Source organism: Alexandromys fortis, unplaced genomic scaffold, assembly GCF_014885135.2.
Source record: "Alexandromys fortis isolate MF-2015 unplaced genomic scaffold, M_Fortis_MF-2015_v1.1 scaffold_131, whole genome shotgun sequence".
NCBI classification, from domain to species: Eukaryota; Metazoa; Chordata; class Mammalia; order Rodentia; family Cricetidae; genus Alexandromys; species Alexandromys fortis.
In genome coordinates, this window is record NW_026068023.1 from 13,214 (window position 1) to 22,569 (window position 9,356).

Below are 9,356 nucleotides of genomic sequence, written 5' to 3' on the forward strand. Positions count from 1 at the left end.
GAATCACAGAAAGCTAAGGAATGGGCTGGATCCAGCTGTCAAAGTCACAGCTTTAATCTGACCCACATTGCTTGGTAAATTAAAGACTCATGTGGTCAGAAAAAGAGAGATATACAGTAAAGAGAGATTCAAAGACAAAGAAAACCTCCAAATGGTTTACAGTGTGTTAAAAATGCATGCAGGATAAAGGCTAAAGTCCTTAAAATAAAAAAGAGTAATTATAGCTAACATGTGAGGACCTCTTTAAAAAGTCACATCTAAACTACTACTATGAGTGTTCCATAAATATATCAAACTGATTTATTTTAAAGCACTGCTTTCTTTGAATTCAAAGAAGTTAGCTTTCACACTGAAATCTCCAAAAGAAAACTCATTGATTCGAGGGGTGAGAGAAGTATAAAAAAAATCTGTTACCAGAAATAAGTTTATTAGCTAGATTAAAGAAAACTGCTAACATCAGCGAATCTTTTAAATTACATGTGCATGTTCTATATAACTTCAATAGCTGTTATGATTATTGGTACTGATAGACTCAGGTTTATTCCTTTGCTTTAGGTTTTAATTATCATACACAGTAATGGGCTTAATTAAGACATTCTCACACATTCTTTGTTTTCACTGGTTCTCCTTCCGTACTCCCTTAACTGGGTTCCCTTTCCAGGACCAGTCTCCTGGTCCCCTTCATCCACTCAGTGACCCCTTTTGGCTTTCTTGTCACATATTCTCTTTTTATCACCCCCCTCCCACACACACCCTTAAGGCATTTTTCTTAGGGTCTTCTTTGCAGTTTCCTGACTTAAATATACTCTTTTAAGTATAATGATTCTAGTAAGAGCACAACATGCCCAAAGTAGTTTTTCCCAGGAAATATAAAGTAACTAATAACCTATGCTTGTCTTTTATTTACATTAGACCTCTTGTAAAATTATGTTTACATTCAATGTTGACTGAGTCCCTCCCTCATGAAATCTCCATGGTTCTGACTTAATTCTGCCGACTGTTTGCCAATGAGTAGTTAAAACTTCCTCTTCCCAGAATTTGTGATAAGTAGGGAAAGGGCAACAGGAGACGGATGCAGACACTGAGGAGGACTGAGACTGTGCTAGATACACACGTGAGTTACTTTCCACCATATGCTGAGCACTGATTCTCACTGAGAAACATTATTATGAGTGAGGGTTATAGCCTTCTGTAATTATGAGACATCAGAAGCCAACCAACACTAAAGAGCAATCACTTCAGAAATGATTAACCTAGGATACTCTTTCCTCTCTTCCCACACTTTCAATGGCACATCCTAGAGAAACCCTCTATGTCCTCTCAGGAAAAACAAGCACAAAACAGAGAAATACAACTATATCTAATGAACAAACAACCCAAAATAACTTCATAAAAGTAAATTTTCACATTGTGACCAAACTATCTACAAAGGTAGGCTGGAACATGCTTTCCAAACTTAAACATGTCACTTGTGTCTTATGATAAGATATTTAAATAAGAATTTCCTAGCATAATTTTAGGACAGGATTGCACATCTTTTATTGTACCTAGATTATAAAATCACAATTTGAAAGACAAAATATCAATTGACACCAAAGTTGATCTAAATTAGATGTTATAATTATTGGATTAAGACTCTAAAGCAACTATCAAAAAAATGTAAGAATCAGCAAGCTTCTACTATCTCCTTACTTCCCAGTGCAGATAGATAAGTGATTTCTGGATCCTGAGCTGCTGGCCCAAACTAAAGCAATTACTCGAGATCCTGGCATTGGCAGGTAACAAGTTGCCGTATTCATGATACTTTGAAAAACCAGTTAATACCTGCTCTTTACATCTCTTCACTCATATTCTTGCAGTAAAGAAGCAATTCCTCATGAGCTCACACTAAGAAACATGAAGTCTCTGAAATATACTAAGTTACAGACTTAGTATATAGTTCTTCAAGAAAAATGACAATTATAGTTACGATGAACAGTTGATATTTTTTGAATTGCATGAGTCAGAGTATTCATTACACGTTAACTCCAAACTCTGATTTAACCTTCTTTTTGTCTTTCTGGAGGTCAGAAGCCATACAAATAACAATTTTAAATAACAACCTAGACTATTTGAGTGTTCTAGTAGTCCATTATTGAATTATGTCTTTTTAGCATACACCTATTTCTGCTGCAATTGTCTTTGGGGCAACATAATTTTCTTCTTTTATTCAAATGAGAGGTAGTTGCTTATTGTAAAATATTATTTTAAGGTGTGTTACATTTATTTATGTTCTGGAACAATTGTTTAATGATGTAAAGATGTGTTGCTTTTGTCTATACTGCATTTGTTTAACTTTGTGAAGCTGTGGTACTGTGACTATCTAAAATACCTGATGGTCTATAAAAGAGCCAAATGGCCAATAGTGAGGCAGGAGAAAGGACAGGCAAGGCTGGGAATCAGAGAATATAAATAGTAGGATACATCTGGAGAATGGAGGAAGGGGAGAACAAGAAGAGGAGGACATCGGAGGCCAGTTACTCAGTCATCCAGTCAGCCACAGAGTAGAGTGAAAATAAGATATATAGATGTAAGAAAAAGCCCAGAGGCAAATGATGTCAAAATAATTAGTTAAGAAAAGCTGGCAAGAAAGAAGCCAGGCTAAGGCCGTGCATTTATAACTAAAAATAAGCCTCTGTGTGTGTGTTTTATTTGGAACCTGGGTGGTGGAACCCCCAAAAGAGCAAAATAGCCCAAAGAGTAAAGAGGAAAAAATAAACAAATTACAGCTGTTTTTATTTTTCTTTTAGGTAACCATCTCTTGACAAGAATGTCTCTATAGACCAACTTTAACTGTGAACTGTCAACTTGGTACATGGAAGAGAATCTCAGTGAGGGGCTATCTACATTGAGCTGGCCTGTGGACATATCTATATGGGACATATTTATATGTGAAGAACTAGCCCATTGTGGGTGGCACTATTCTCAAGGTAGGGTGTCTTGAACTATGGAAGAGTAGTATAATTAGCTGAGTACAAGCAAACAAGAATGTGTGTGTGCGTGTGTGTGTGTGTGTATGCATACATTCATTTCTTTCTGCTCTTTATTACATTTATGAAGTAACTATCTGTTCTAAGTTCTTGCATGAACTTCCCCCATAATGATGGGATGAAGCCTGTAAATGTAAGCAAAACCAAACTATTTTCTCCTCTAATATGCTTTTGTTTGGGTATTTTATAATAGCAAAACATGTAGAACTAGAACAGATATGGGTAGTGTAGTAGTGGTAATAAATCTGACCATGTGGCTTTCATGCCTTTAGACTGTGTATGCATTTGGAAAAGAAGTTGAATACTGGAAGCAGAGATTAATGGGCCATTTTTATAAGATCTCGGAAGAATGCTGAAAGGATATGGTCAAAACTCATTGTATGAGATTCCCAAAATTCTAATAATAAAACAAAAAAAGGAATATTGAGAGAAACATTGAGAGTTGAGGCCTAGCTCATGGGCTTTAGAGAGAAACACAGATTCTATCAGGGATAGGAATAGGAGCTATTCATGCTATAGTTTGACTAAGAATCTGTGAATGCTGATCAGGCTCACCTGAAGCTGAACTAAAGTTATGGTCTTTAAGAGATCAGCACCACTGACGCGAATTCTCATGAGCTTCATTGGGATAGTAGGGAAGGAAGTGTTTCCTCATAGTCAGGACACTGCAGATACAACTGTGATCCAAGGGGGTCAGGCTACATCTTGAGCCAGCTAGCCAACAAACAAGCATGGATCCATAAATTTCTCTCTGTTCTTGACTACAGATATGGCAAGACTAGCTATCTTAAGCTCCTGGTACTGTAAATTCCCAGTAGTGAGGGATTATAGCCAGGAATTGTGAGTAAAAGTCAACCTTTTCTTCCCCAATTGCTTCGTGTGGGGATAGTTTATTAGAGCAACAGAAATGTAGGTAGAGCACAGGGTGGCCAGGATTGACTGACAAGAGAGAAACTCAGGAAAGCTGAGTCTATGCTCACTTCAAAAACACAGAAAGAGTTTTAAAGTAATATAAAGAAAGCATGAAAAAAATTCAGTGTTACAACAGCAAAACTTAAACTTATTCCAAAGTTGTCATACAAATCCTCTTGCTCCCTGTTGATCTTCCCATCAAGATGAGAGTAAAAGAAACTGGTGACAAGTGGTACACTTTTAGTTTTGAATTTCAAATCAACATCTTTGAATCCACAATTGGAAAGTATTCTTGACAGTAAAGGTTTATTTGGAAAAGACGGGGATTTTCTGCACTCTAAAACATTGCTTTACATAACAAGGGCAAAAAGCACACAGATTTAGTTTAAACCACAGGGCAGCTAAAATGTAAGGCACATTCTCCAGAACCTTAATCTTAGCAAAGAAAGCTTCTTTACTCTACACTACTGGAGGGGCTCAGAGGCTGTAGAACTACTTACACAATTGGTGCGCCATCACTAGGAGAACCAGATATATACTTATGTGCTTTTCACAGTCAGAGAGATGGTAGCAGTTTAAAGAAAATCCAGTAAAGAGTGAATCTAAGAATGCCTAGGCTTGTGATCTGTTCTCAAACTTCTTGAAAATGTAGAAACTTGCCTGAAGTGATACACATGGGTAGAGTCAAATTAAGCAACCTTTGTCCTAGGTCCAGCTGCATCTCTAACACGGACCTCCATGATAGCCATGTGATCCTGCTTTACCTGCTGAGATCTAATCTGCCCATCAGTATTTTTAGTGCCTTTTCTATTGTTGATTACCACCTTGTTTTGTGAGACTATGCCTAATTATCCATCTTCTAGACACCAAGGACTACCTTTTCCTTGACTTCAATTCCAAGTTTATAGGGATGCAACTAGATGGTGGGAATTCTGGAAGACATACATGCCAGTAAAATGACACCTCACTCTTCAGACTGGCAGAGATTGAGTGAGCTTGAGACCACAGTATGTTGGGACTTTACTAAGTACTAACCACACTGGGTACCACTATGAACTCAAAGCATAGGCTAAGTATGTTCCATTTTAGATGAATAGCTTTGCCTTGAGTGCCCAGAGAAGAAAACTCTACGTGGCATTAACCACAAACCTTTGTCTTTTCTATACTTAGCTGCTTGTAGTTAATGTCATATATAAAAGGATAGTTTGTCAATTGCATGGCTTTAAAACATTGATTCTAGCCTTCCCTTTGGGAATAACATGATTAACTATGATTTAGGCTATGACCACATTTTTCCTATCAAATATCTTCAATATAGTGGTTTCTCATTAATGAATCCAAAAAGTTGAGAGCTGTATGGTAGCATCAAAAGAACATCTATATAATCTCCCAGGATGAAAGAGGAAACAAATTGTTTCTTGATTTGAATATGAAATTCTTGACATTGGTTTATAAAATATTTACCCATTCTTCTGTACAGATCTGACAAAACAAACACTCTCTTTTTCAGGCCCAACACCAAGGGGACTTAATCACATTAAAGGTGTATGGCAGCAGTTCTCAACCCCTCTAGCAAATCTGTCTCCAAAAATATTTACATTATTATTCATATCAGTAACAATATTACAGTTATGAAGTAGCAACAAAAATAATTTTATGGTTGGGGGGTCACAGCATTAGGCAGGTTGAGAACCACTGGTTGGGGATTCCCCCTGAAAATATCTGTTCCATTATTTCACAGGTATTTGGTGAAGTAGTTGAGTTCAGGCCTCAAGAAAGTAGGCTGGGCCTGAATGAAATTATTTAATACATCATCTTTTTGTACACATGATACGACTGGAGGCTGACTGTGTGAGGAGAGAGAAGTCCTGGTCATCCCAACAGGAAACTTGGCAGATTCTGACTCTTTACCATTCAGAGGACCACAACAGAGGTTACATGTTCCTTCTAAGTGAATTTCTAATCTGAGTTCCAGCTAGCACCAAGTAATTTTGACTGAAATAGATGTGGACTGTTAAGATATAGTGTGAATTCTAACCAACTAGAATGCACATGAGCCTCTAAGCAACCTGAAAGACTATAGAGTTTAACATGAAACAGTATGTTGTATCTGGCAGAACCAATGAAGGGCTTCTTTACTATCCGCCTTGCTGTTAACCATGTTCAGTGCCTTCCATTTCAAAGATGGGTTCATTTAGAGCTGGGTGATATCATCTTTCAGACACAGCATAGGGAAGCACCCTTGAAAATGAGGACTTGGACAGTCTCCTGGGCTCAGCTCATGAGCTTGTAAATGTCTACTAACTCATATAAACAAATATATTAAGTGTCCCGACTTGTCGAGAATTTGGCTAAATAATTTGCTTGTGACAATTGAGAGAGCAGAACAGAATACAAGTATCTAAGTAACATCTGGTTGCCTGCTTATGTCTAGGGCTATGCAATAGCCATCGTGTCCACCCACATTTAGCCTTTAGAGAATTGTTTGGGGAGCCACTCACATGAACAGACATGTTCAACTGCATAAAATTTCTACATGTGCAAAAAAGACACCAGCTAGACACACAACTCAAAGGATTTCACTCAAAGCATCCATAATATAAGAATATTTATAGGAGAGAAATCAACAGTAATGAAGTAGTACAAAATGTATTTATCTGTCCCTACATGCACAGAAATAGATAATGGGGAAGGGACTGCATCTAGACTGTAATCAAGTGGGAATTTTCCTTCTGTGTATCAGTTTGATTTATAAACAATGAGGCTTAAAACATAGACACTTCTTAGAACAATGGCATAATCTTCCCAAGCTTTTCATATACAAAGTAGGAAGAGTAAAATGTATGTCAATGGGGTTATTGAAATAATTCAGTAGATTTATAAATGGTATCGTCAGATAAGGTCCATAGTTAATTGGTGTATGTATGCATGCATATGCACATATATTTAATTGATTTTTTTAAAGCATCACTTTAGGGTCTAGTATCTAGCAAGTGCTCTATATGGTCATTTATCTCACTAGAGTTGACATTTCAAAAACATTGCTTCATCACTGACATTAATTTCATTTTTGTCTACAGAAAATCACTCTCCCCCCCCCCCCCCCGCAAACAGCAGTGAATCTGGCAGAATAAGGCCTTCATCAAAAGCAGGGAGACCACGGGAAAAGATGTGAGTTGTTCCAGGGATCTGCCCATGTATCATCCCCAAAGAGATAAAGAAGACATCTGTAAAGCATTAACTTATAGGCCCAGAACTCTAAATTACATCGTCTATAAATCTCAGCTCCCCGTGAGTGAGACTTACACACAAGCATGAAAGCTAAAGAATAATGGTGTTATTTATCTGCTAAAGTCACGTGGATGGCAGAGATCCAGACTTAGCCCTGATAAGCAAGACTGCCAAAGAAGCACTGACCATTGTAAATCACTTCTGGGTATTCTATCTGGTGGCAGTCTGTGCAGAATAACTCAGACAGGAGGTGAGAGTGCAGGTGGGAAATCCTCTGGGCAGTTTGGCTGGCTTTGCCTACAGGTTATTTGCTCCCCCAGAAGAAAAGGTTGTAATCAGCAGGATTACCCCTTGTTGGCAGGCTTTTGTCTTTTTTTCCCTCCTTCAAGAACTCAACCCTAGGAGGAGGAGTTTAAATGTGGGTTCTACAGTGCTAGAAGGACCTTAGAATTATGTGTTATGCTGGTTTACTGAGTTATTTTCATTTGTGATTAAAATATGCCACAAATTGAAGGGGGATAAGGTGTTATTATTTAATCACTTACTCCTCTAAGGAGAAACTGAAGTTCTTATGGTGTTAAGGTAAAACAGAAACAAAGTAAATACCACCAAAATGAAGATCAGACAAAACTGAGAGCACTATAGACCATCAAGTGACTACTAAAGAAATGTCTCAGTGGAGAATAGAAAAAAAAATTCCTTAAACGTTCTAGACAAGCTGTTAGCATATAACAATTTCCCAGAGATCTGAATAAAGGGAATGTATACAGTCAAGGACGACAGGGAAATTTTGAAGGGAATTCAAAATGTGCCTGATATTTGTTATCTTAGAAGTTATCATCAAGGATATTTGTGAAATGTATCACCATGGAAATGACATGAACTCCAGTAGAGAAATAGATAAAAGCACAGACTCTTCTGCTAAGCATTGGTCAAAGGCTTGCATCTTTTGTTCTTACTATGATAGGTCCTGTAATGGAAGGATAAACAGTAAAATTTATTTTCTGAAACTTCTGGAAAAATCTTAATCATGTAAAACTATGTAGTCAAAAGTGAATTCAAGTATAAAATTAATCATTCAAGTTCAGGTTTGAGCTAGGAGTTAGTGTTAGAGTAACAAGAAAGATCGAGTTTTAGTCTTGGCATCAACTTGATTTTGGTTTTGAACAGGTTACGTAGAAACCTTGAAAGAGGAACAAAGGCTGAGAAGAATCATGAACAAACTCTAGAGCTGATCCTAATCTACCATGTGCCAGCCTGTTCTTTCATCCTATTAGGATTCACAAGTGCCTGAACATACCCTAAGAAGCAAGATGTGACCTGCCCTGCTGAAAAGGATACTGAACCATGTGGCGAACATAGGTAAGAACAATGGGTTAATATAAGTTACAAGAGCTAACAAGAAGCCTGAGCTAATGGGCCAATCAGTTTATATCTAATGTAGACTTCTGTGTGATTCTTTGGGGGCTAAATGGCTATGGGAACTGGACAGGACAGAAACCCCAACAAGCAGCCCCTTGTGTTACACAGACATAAAGTTTATATAGCCATGGCCCAGGTCTCATGAGATGACTGAATATTAGGCTTATGCTCATGATGAAAGCTTATAGTCCTCTTAATTTTTCAAAGTTTTAAGTTTCAAATTAAATATATTTGAAACACTTTAGGCTTCTCAATTAGTTGACAAAAACTTAAATGTGCTCTCTTAACTTGTTTTAAAGGAAATGAGAAACTTTGACTCTTAAGATTTAGTTTTGTTTTAGTTTTAGGAAATAAGAGTTACAAGATAAGCAAATGAAAAGAAATTATTACAACTAATTACTCCCCTTTATCTTCGTTTTTCCTTTTGTTCAGAATCACTATCAAAATGTCCTCTATAATCAATATGACGATTAAACAGTACTTGCCAAGTTTTGAAATAGCATGATATTTGAAAGTTAGTGGCATATACATATCGAAAGTAATCTTAGAATTTTAATCAGGAGTGCTAAGAAACCAGAGGCTCAGGGACTGAGATATGAGCTGCAAGTTCAAGGCCAGCCTGAGCTACACAGTGAACTGCAGGCCAGTCCACCTCAAAAAAAAAAAAAAAACCCAAAACAATAAGCAACTTTTAAAAAAAGGAACAGTAAAGAAGCTGTCGCTGTCTCACATGTGACCCCCGAACAGAAATGATCTCTCCCT